The sequence below is a fragment of the Panthera uncia genome, chromosome B1 (assembly GCF_023721935.1).
Source record: "Panthera uncia isolate 11264 chromosome B1, Puncia_PCG_1.0, whole genome shotgun sequence".
In the NCBI taxonomy this organism is placed as follows: Eukaryota; Metazoa; Chordata; class Mammalia; order Carnivora; family Felidae; genus Panthera; species Panthera uncia.
This window is the reverse complement of record NC_064811.1, coordinates 169,017,052-169,027,835: the sequence shown is the minus strand read 5'-3', so window position 1 is coordinate 169,027,835 and position 10,784 is coordinate 169,017,052. Positions and strand designations below refer to the sequence as shown.

The 10,784-nt window shown below is 41.6% G+C and overlaps 1 non-coding gene across 1 annotated transcript; it reads left to right on the top strand.

The window, feature by feature from the left end:
* Positions 1 to 10,430: 10,430 nt before the first annotated feature.
* Positions 10,431 to 10,515, top strand: TRNAR-UCG (transfer RNA arginine (anticodon UCG)). Its single transcript has one exon. It is a non-coding gene; the product is annotated as a tRNA-Arg (tRNA).
* Positions 10,516 to 10,784: the final 269 nt, after the last annotated feature.

Below are 10,784 nucleotides of genomic sequence, written 5' to 3'. Positions count from 1 at the left end.
ACGTACATTTCCACTCACGAGTCCCGCTTTTCATTTAATCCTAAAGCTTCTTCAGTTGCGGCCACGCTAAGAAAAATGATGTTTTGAAAGGACTTAAATGCAAAAAGTGAGGACCACCGAGGTATAATCTTGTTCCTTTTCCACTATTGTTCAATCATTCTTGATGATTTAATTTAAGCTTAATTTACCTTCAGTTTCTATTAAAATGCTTATTTCCTATTTCATCACAGTTGTTCTTTTCTCTTTTGTTAATTTTCTTAATGTTTATTTATTTTTGAGAGACAGAGAGAGACAGAGCACAAGTGGGGGAGGGGCAGAGAGAGAGGGGGACACAGAATCCAAAGCGGGCTCCAGGCTCCGAGCCGTCAGCACAGAGCCCGACGTGGGGCTCGAACTCATGAACCATAAGATCATGACCTGAGCTGAAGTCAGGCACATAACCAATTGAGCCACCCAGGCGCCCCATAGTTGTTCTCTTCTAATGAAATCATTTCTAGGAAAGAAATGTTCGAGGCTATTTGGCACTAAAGCCCTATTTGGTATATGATGTCTACTGTCCAAGATGTTCTCTGCCTCACCCATGCTCATACCTTACCCAGCTGGGCTAGGGTGGGGGGTGGTGGGGAGTCTGGTTTGTTTGCGAGTCAGGCGGGCTCTGCCATTCCCGCCAGGGTACCTGCTACCACCTGCAAGGAAAAAAGGCTAAAGTCATCACTTTGCCCATTACTGACCTTATAAAAGTCTTCCTTCATTTTTTTTTATAATCAAAAGGAGCTATTTTTCTGCTGTCAGATATAACAAATTTTCTAAGAGAAGCCAACGGTAGTTTCATCACTGTACCCTGAAGCAAACATTTCAGAAAAGTTTCCCCTGGTTCTTTGTTAGTTGCAAAACAAATGCCAGAGGTCAACTGCTTCGTTCTCTGGCAACTTTAGCATGCAGATGCTCTTGGCCAGCATTTACCCACAAAGCTTAGGACAAGGGGGAGACTTCTCCTGAGGTGGGTCCTGTAAGCGGCAGTCTGACTTCCCATTGGGGAGTTTTAAGAAGGTTTCTATGAACAAGAAAGATCTCAAATAAACAATCTAACTTCACAACTAAAGGAACTAGAGAAAGAAGAACAAACCAAGCCCGACATTAATAGAAGGAAGAAAGGGGCGCCTGGGTGGCTCAGTCGGTTAAGCATCCGACTTCGGCTCAAGTCACGATCTCGCGGTCCGCGGGTTCGAGCCCCGCGTAGGGCTCTGGGCTGATGGCTCGGAACCTGGAGCCTGCTTCCGATTCTGTGTTTCCCTCTCTCTCTGCCCTTCCCCCGTTCATGCTGTGTCTCTCTCTGTCTGAAAAATAAATAAACATTAAAAAAAATTTAAAAAAAATAGAAGGAAGAAAATAATAAAGAGTAAGCAGAAATAAATGACTAGAGACGAAAACGACAACAGAAAGGATCAATGACACAAAGAACTGGTGTTTTGAAAAGAGAAACCAAATTGACAGACCTTTATCTACACTTGCCAGGAATATAAGAATGAGGGCTCAAATAAATTCAGAAATGAAAGAGAAGCTATACCACAGAAATCGACTACTGCGAGCAATTATACAATGATTTGGACAACCTAGAAGAAATGGATAAATTCTTAGAAATATACAATATTCCAACACTGAATGAGGAAGACATAGAAAATCTGAATATACCAATTGCTAGTAAGGACATCAAATCAGTAATAAAAAATCTCCACAAACAAAAATTCCAACAAACAAAAATCTCCCAACAAAGGCCCAGAACCCAGGTGAATTCTTTCAAACATTCAGAGTAGGTTTAATACCTATTCTCTCAAACTCTTGCAAAAAAACTCAAGAGGAGGGAATGTTCAAACTCGTTTTATGAGGCTAGCATCACTCTGACACCAAAAACGGACAAGGACAACATAAAAAAACAGAAAATTACGGGGGTGCCTGGTTGCCTCCGTTGGTGAAGTGTCCAACTTCAGCTCAGGTCATGATCTCATGGTTAGTGAGTTCAAGCCCCACATCAGGCTCTCTGCTGTCAGCACCAAGCCTGCTTTGGACTCTCTGTCCCCCTCTCTGCACTCCTCCCCCACCCATATTCTCTCTCTCTCTCTCTCTCTCAAAACTAACTAACTAAATAAATAAATAAACAAACAAACAAACAAACATTAGTAAAAGGAAGAAAATTACAGACCACTATCTTTGATGAACATAGATGCAAAAACCCTCAGCGAGATATTAGCAAACCAAATTAAACAATCCATTAAAAGGATCATAGACCACGATTAACTGTAATGTATTCCAGGGATGCAAAGATGGTTCAACATCCACGAGTCAATCAACACGATACACCACATTTGCAAAATAAAAGACAGAAATCATATGATCACCTCAACGGAAGCAGAAAATGCACTAGATAAAATTCAACATCTGTTTATGATGAAAATTCTCAACAACGTGGATATAAAGCAAACTTAATTCAACATAATAAAGGTCATACATGACAAACCCACAGCTAACATCATACTCAGTGGGGAAAAGCTTTCAGCTTTTTTCTAAGATCAGGATAAAAACAAAGATGCCCACCTTTGCCACTTGTATTCAACATCGTGTTGGAGGTCCTAGCCAAAGCAGTTAGGCAAGAAAAATAAATAAATGGTGTACAAATCAAAAGAAAAGGAATAACACAGTACTGTTTACAGATGACATGATACTTCCACCAAAACTACTGTCGGGACTAATAAATTCAGTAAAGTCACAGGATACAAAATCAATATATAGAAACCTGGAACATTTCTATACACCAATAACAAACTATCAGAAACAGCAATTGAGAAAATGATCCCAATTACAAAAGCATCAAAAAGAATCAAATACCAGGAATAAATCGAACCAAGGGGGTAAAAGACCTATACACCAAAAACTGTAAAACACTGAGGAAAGAAACTGAAGAAGACACAAGTAAATGGAAAGCTATTCTGTCTTCATGGGTTGGAAAAATTAATATTATTAAAATGTCCACACTACCCAAAGCAATCTATAGATGCAATCCTATAAAAACTCCAGGGGCATATTTCTCAGTAATAAAACAACCTTAAAGTTTGTATGGAACCACAAAAGATCCTGGATAGTCCAAAAAAAAAAAAAAAAAAAAAACTCTTGAAAAAAAAGAAAAAAGCTAGAGGTGCCGTACTTTATGATTGCAAACCAGATTACAAAGCTCTAATAATCAAAACAGTTTGATATTGACACAAAAACAGACACACAGATCAGTGAAATAGAACTGAGAGCCCAGAAGTAAACCCACACATATATGAACAATTAATGTACAACAAAGGAGCCAAGAACCTACAATGAAGAAATGGCAGTCTTTTCAATAAATGGTGTTGAGAAAACTGATCAGGTATATGCAAAAGAATGAAACTAAGCCACTATTTTAAACCATACACAAAAATTAACTCAGCATGAATTAAAGAGTTAACTTTACATTAAAGACCTGAAACCATAAAGAAAAACATACAGGATAAGCTCCTTGACATTGGTCTTAGGCATGTTTTTGTAGATTCAACTCTAAAGGCAAGGGAAAGAAAAGCAAAAATAAACAAACAGGATTACATCAGACTAACAAGTTTCTGTACAATGAAGGAAAACATCATCGAAATGAAAGGCAATCCACTTAATGGGAGAAAATATTTGGAAATCACATATCTGATAAGGGGTAAATACCCAAAACATATAAAGAACTCATACAACTCAGCAACGAAAAAACCCAAGCAACTCAATTAAAAAATGGGCAGAGGCTCTGAATAATTTTTTCCAAAGAAGACATACATATGGCCAACATGAAAAGATCTTCAATTACTGATTAGGGAAATGCAAATCAAATCATAGTGAGATATCACCTTATATCTGTTAGAAATGGCTATTATCAAAAAGACGAGAAATAACAAGGTTTTTTAAAAAATTTTTTTTGACATTTATTTATTTTTGAGAAGAGAGAGAGCATGAGCGAGGGAGGAGAGAGAAAGAGGGAGACACAGAATCTGAGACAGGCTGCAGGCTCCAGGCCGTCAGCACAGAGCCCGACGCGGGGCTCGAACCCATGAACTGTGAGATCATGACCTGAGCCGAAGTCGGACGCTCAACCGCCTGAGCCACCCAGGTGCCCCAAGAAATAACAAATTTTGGAGAAGCTGTGGAAAAAAAGAGAATTCTTTTTACACTGCGGGGATTGTAAATTGGTACAACCACTATGGCAAACGGTATGGAGAGTCCTCAAAAAATGAAGCATATGATTCAACTACTCCACTACTGGGGATTTATCCTAAGAATATGATACTACTAATTGAAAAAGATATATGCACCTCCATGTATACTGCAGCACTATTTACAATAGCCAAGATATAGAAACAACCTGAATGTCCATTGGTGGACAAATGGACAAAGAAGATGTGATTTATATATAGACACACAGACAGTGGAATATTACTCAGCTATAAAAAAGAATGAAATCTTGTCATTTGTGACCACATAGATGGACCTTGAGGATATTATGCTAAGTGAAGTAAGTCAGAAGAAGAAAGAGAAATACTGTACCATTTCACTCATATATGAAATCTAAAAAGAAAAAAAAAACAAAATAGATGAACAGAGAAAACAAAGCAAACTCATAGGTACGGAGAACAAATTGGTGGTTACCAGAGGCGAACGGAGTTGGGGGATGGACAAAAGGGATAAAGGGGGGTCAGTCATAGGGTTATGGATGGTAACTCTAGATTGGGGGGAGTGATAACTTAATAATGTATACAGATGTTGAATTATAATGTTGTACGCCTGAAACATAATAATTCTTTTTAAAAAAAAAACAATTTTGACAGTGCAGTTATTTTTTTTAAGTTTATTTATTTATTTTGAGTGAGTGTGTACACGCAAACGGGAGAGGGGCAGAGAGAGAGAGAGAGAGAGAGAGGGAGAGAGAGAGAATCCCAAGCAGACCCCATGCCGTCAGCCCAGAGCCCAACACTGGGCTCTATCTCACGACCGCAAGATCATGACCTGAGCCAATATCAAAAATGGGACACTCAACTGACTGAGCCATCTAGGCTCCCCCTGTAATAATTCTTAAAAAGAGCTTGTGCAGGGGGAAAAAAACGGTTTCTATGATACTTTAAAACAATTAAAAAAAAAAAAAAAAGGCTTAATAAACCTATTCTTCTGCCGGAGAGAAAAAATACCTTTCACTCCGTAGCAGCCAGAAGGAAGCACTACTCCCAGTATATAATGGGAACCTAGGAATGCTATACTGGGTCAGCCATGTAATCCCTCCCCATTCCCGCCACTACCACAAATCCCACCCATTCCCCCTCTGATGCACTGTCCACGGACCCACAGAGGGACAGAAAAGAAATGTTCTTGGTCATAAGGAAAAACCTGGCCCCATCGCTTCTCGGCCTTTTGGCTAAGATCAAGTGTGAAAAACCTGGCCCTGTGGGAACGCAGATGTTCATATGCTGTGAATATCAGAGACATCAAATTATTTTGCCAAAACCTCTTTAACATGGAGGTATTTAGTACCTTGGCAAAACCGTGGCGAGGGAGGGTATCTAAGCGTCTTTGCTGTGTTGTCTCACGTTCTATGACAAAACAGTGGTGGATCCTCTGCGTAAGAGGTGAAAATGGAATAAACCTGGGACTTCATAGGGTCCTGTGATAAAAATGCTGTTGATTCTGTCTGAAAAACCGTCAAAAACTTCAGAGCAAAATATGTTTCCCTTTGATTAGAGAAGATAATGCATTCAGCTCTCTTTTTCTGCCTCACCCTTCAGTCTCCAGGCTGGGTAGAAATCTGGGGACGATGTGGCGGGAGGGGGGCCATGCAGAGCCCGACCTTGGCTTCAGGAGTCTGTCGCAGGAGATCTGACTTTGTCCTTAAGTGAAAAACTGTCCCACAGAACAAAGTCCCCGGGCATTTAGCCAGTGGGGCTGATGACGCTCTGCCCTTCAGGCGTGGCCTATATCCCCAGCGCTGGCCAGCAATGACATGAGGGGAGAGGGAGACACAGGGAGACAGGAAGCACCAGGGTCTACTCTGAAGACTCAAAGATTTACAAAAACGAATACGCTCTTCACCCCCAGACGATGGGAGCACTGGCATTCAACACGTTTCGACAGCTTATCTACTTCTCTCCAAAGAGCAGTAGTTGAAGCATAGAAGTTTGCAAAACAAGGGCGAACAGACTCCTTGCATCTTCTTTTGGAGGCTTCTCTTTATCTAAGAGAACGCGAAACGTTCCTGACAGCAACTTCCTGTGAACCTCTCCTGTCCCAAGTCTTCTCCTTTTTTCACCCTCCTTTTTTGTTTCTTCTATTCTCCACTAAGATTTGAGCCTCAGCAAGCAGGAGAGAACTCTGATAAGGTTTGGGAAGAAAACCTTTCCGATTGCTGGACCTGGCCGTGGAGCCCGAAGAATTTTTGAGGTATTAAGTAATTAACCTCTCACCGCCTCTGCGTGTTAAGAGACACATGCTACTGTTATCTCCCATTTTATAGCAGGGACAACAGAGGCAAACCAAAGTTTAAAGACTTGCCCAAAATATCAGAGTCAATAAACAAGCAAGAAACACGCACTCCCTCCTGCACTCACTACTCACTTCCAATAGACTCATTTATTGTCAAAGGCTTGCTTGCTTCGCTTAGTTTTAATCCCCACGCCATTAACATGGGAGCCTGGAACATGTTGACTCCTTAACAGCTCACAGAACCACAATCATTTAGGATGGAAAGCGAACAGCATCATATCCTCCTAAGGGAAGGCGGGAGGTCAGTGGAGAGGGAAATCGCAGTCCCGAATCAGCCAGTGCATGGCAGGCCAGATGCAATGGCTCTCATTGTTCAGCCCGCCCGACACATTTGTCCTGACCAATCCTTACATTATCTCCATCATTTAGGTCATCTAGTACCAACGAGGGAGGAATTGCTCACATCCCAGCACTGTAAGTGTCTCTCCTCTGCCTCTTCTTAAATGGTCTTTCTTTTTTAAAAATTTTTCAAATGCTTATTTATTTTTGAGAGAAAGAGCACAAGCTGGGGAGGGGCAGAGAGAGAGAGACGGAGACACAGAATCCGAAGCAGGCTCCAGGCTCCGAGCTGTCAGCACAGAGCCCGACGCGGGGCTCGAACTCACGAGCTGTGAGATCATGACCTGAGTCGAAGTCGGACGCCTAACTGACTGAACCACCCGGGGGGCCCCATTAAATGGTCTTCAGTAGGCCTCTCTTACAGTCCAAATTCTGGCCCGAACTAATATTTAATTAGGAAGAGAAATAATGCAACCAAGAACAGATGGGATTTGGAGTCGGGCAGATGTGTCTTCAAATTCTGACTCCACCACTCATTGATGCTATACAATCAGGGAGTCATAGAGCCTCTTGAAGACTTGCTTCCCTGTCTGCAATGTGGAGCTGAAAATGCCCAGCACAGAGAACTGCTCTTTGGAATAAGGTCTGAAACGTGGATGGGTGGCGCCTGCCACCTGCCTGGCACAGTGATGGGGACTCAGCCTTCTTTTCTATTTTCCACGGATAGTTGAATAACCAAGAGGACAAACTTGATTCAATTTTATGCAATGTCCCTGCTACTTTACGTTGTAGCTGAGAAACAGCAATCTACAAAAATAAAAGTACAGAAAAGGAAGGAAATGGGGCACGTGGGTCGCTCAGTCCATTGGGCGACTGACTTCAGCTCAGGTCACGATCTCACAGTTCTTGAGTCTGAGCCCCGCGTCGGGCTCTGTGCTGACAGCCCAGAGCCTGGAGCCTGCTTCGGATTCTGTGTCTCCCTCTCTCTCTGCCCCTTCCCTGCTTGTGCTCTCTCTCTCTTCCTGAAAAAATAAATAAACATTAAAAAAAAAAAAAAGAAAAGGAAGGAAGAAGGGAAGGAAGGAAGGAAAGAAGGAAGGAGGAAGGGAAGGAGGAAGGAAGAGCAGAAGGAAGGGAAGCATAGGTGGGAAAGAGAAAAGGAGGGAAGAGAAAGACAGAGGCAGGACTCCAGGAGGAAGAAAGACAGACAGCTGCCAACCACAGCCTCCTGCAGCCCAGCATGCTAGAAATGAGTATGGACTCAATCACAAATCAGCCGGCAATCTTGTTTCCTACATTTTGCTTCCTGGCAACCCTGGGTGAGTTACTTAACCTCTCTTTGGCTTTCTTATCTCTTAAATAAGTTTATAGGAATAATGCCTACCTCATAAGATTATTTTGAAGATTAATTGTAATAATGGACCTGAAGGTGCCCAGCATAGTGTCTTGGCACTTCACACACACACACACACACACACACGCTGATTGAATTTAAATATCAATCCTAAGATTACTCACATAAGCTAGGAAGATAACTTAGTTTCCTCATCCAAAATAATCAGAAGAGCCAGGCTAGTGCAGAGCGTGTAGTGCGGAATGTCCTAGAGGGACGCAAAAGCTTCACTGAATCATTGCAATATTAAGTTGTTCTTATTAAAATAAGCTCACCAGACTGCATGGGGACAGAATCAAATCCAATCCATGTATAGCAGGGCAAGAGGCACGCAGTCTGCTACTCGGCAAGAAACAATAAATAATTCAGCAAAATAGAGATGCCAGTATTCTTCCGACTTTTCTCCTTCTGGTGATGAATCCTATTCATATTTCCCATAAACCATAAATGGAATATAATTTCACAAGCTGAGGGGGAAATAAAGCACATTAGAAATGCAAGGTGTTATGATCATTCTTTTCCTGAAAATACCGGTTCTCAGTGATCTTTTCCCTTGATTTGAATTCCTTTAGCATCAGGTTTACAGTCCGCAGGAAACGGTGACGAAATGGATTCTCAAACATCTTGGAATGGTCCTCTTTTTCCCTTGACATCATTCTTGTAACAATAATAAGGGTTAACCTTTATTGAGTACTTACTCTGCCAGGCATTGTTTTGTCATTTATCATTGAAAAGTCTGCTTTTACAACCTCTCTACCATTTGCAAATCATCCTTTCCTCCCACTTTTATTGAGATATAACTGACGTACAACACTGTGAAAGTTGAAGGCACACAGCATGATGGTTTGACTCCGTGTATTTTGAAATGATTTCCTGGGGCGCCTGGGTGGCTCAGTCGGTTAAGCGTCTGACTTCAGCTCAGGTCACGATCTCGCGGTCCGTGGGTTCGAGCCCCGCGTCGGGCTCTGTGCTGACGGCTCAGAGCCTGGAGCCTGCTTCCGATTCTGTGTCTCCCTCTCTCTCTACCCCTCCCCGTTCATGCTCTGTCTCTCTCTGTCTCAAAAATAAATAAAAACGTTAAAAAAAAAAAAAAAGAAATGATTTCCACAATAGTTTGGTTAATATCCATCATCGCCTTAAAAAATGCCAAAAAAAAAGAAAAAAGAAAGAAAGAAAGAAAGAGAAAAATGTGGTTTTCCTTGCGATAGGAACTCTGGGGATCTACTCTCTTAACAACTTTCAAATACACCATACAGAAGTGTTAGCTATTGTCATATTAGACATTACGTTCCTAGTGCTTATTTATAACTATAAGTACCTTTTGACCACCCTCCTCCAATTCACCCTCCTCTAGCCCCCTTACCTCTGGTAACTATAAATCTGATCTCTTTTTCTATGAGATTAGTTTTTTTAGGTTGGTCGGATAACCATCCATTAGTTAAAAAACTAACCATTAGTTTTCTTGGTTGGTTGGTTGGTTTTTAGACTCCCCATTTAAGTGAGATCATACAGTATTTGTCTCTCTCTCTCTGTCTGACTTCATTCATTTAGCATAACGTCCTCAAGGCCCATCCATGTTGTCACAAATGGCAGGAATATCTTCCTTTTCACAGCTAAATGCATATGTATACACAACGTCTTTATCCATTCATTCATCTATGGACACTCTGGTTGTTTCCATGTCTTGCTTATTGTAACTAATGCTGCTATGAACATGGGGGTGCAGATATCTCCCCCACATTGGGTTTTTGTTTCCTTCGGCTACATTCCCAGAAAAGGAGTTGCTGGATCCTGTGGTAATTCTATTTTCAATTTTTCGAGGAACCTCCATACTGTTTTCCATGGTGGCCGCACCAATTTACATTCCACCAACAGTGTGCGAGGGTTCTCTTTTCTCCACATCCTCGCGGACGCTTGTTATCTCTTGTCTTCTTGATAATAGCCATTGTAACAGGTGATAGCTCATTGTGGTTTTAGCTGATCACCTTTTTTGACAAAAAGAGAGTAAGGCTCAACTTTAGAGCCTTCAACACGCTAGTGAATCTAGCTAGAACTTAATAACATTGTTGGCGTTCATCTTTTTATTGGCCAGTGATATTGGTTATCTATTTATAGTACGGCTATAAAGTTTTCGAATAAATGTATTTAGTTTAAAAAACACTCAGTTGGGGGCGCCTGGGTGGCTCAGTCGGTTGAGCGTCTGACTTCGGCTCAGGTCACGATCTCGCGGTCCGTGGGTTCGAGCCCCGCGTCGGGCTCTGTGCTGACGGCTCAGAGCCTGGAGCCTGCTTCTGATTCTGTGTCTCCCTCTCTCTCTGCCCCTCCCCGTTCATGCTCTGTCTCTCTCTGTCTCAAAAATAAATAAATGTTAAAAAAAATTTTTTTTTAAATAAATAAAAAATAAAAAACAGTTGATCTCACTGCATACACTATGTATATGGCTACTGCAAAATTTGTGAATGTAGCCAATTAATGAAAGATTGGGAAGCACAGCTACCAGCATGTGAAGACAGACAGAAGTTAAGAC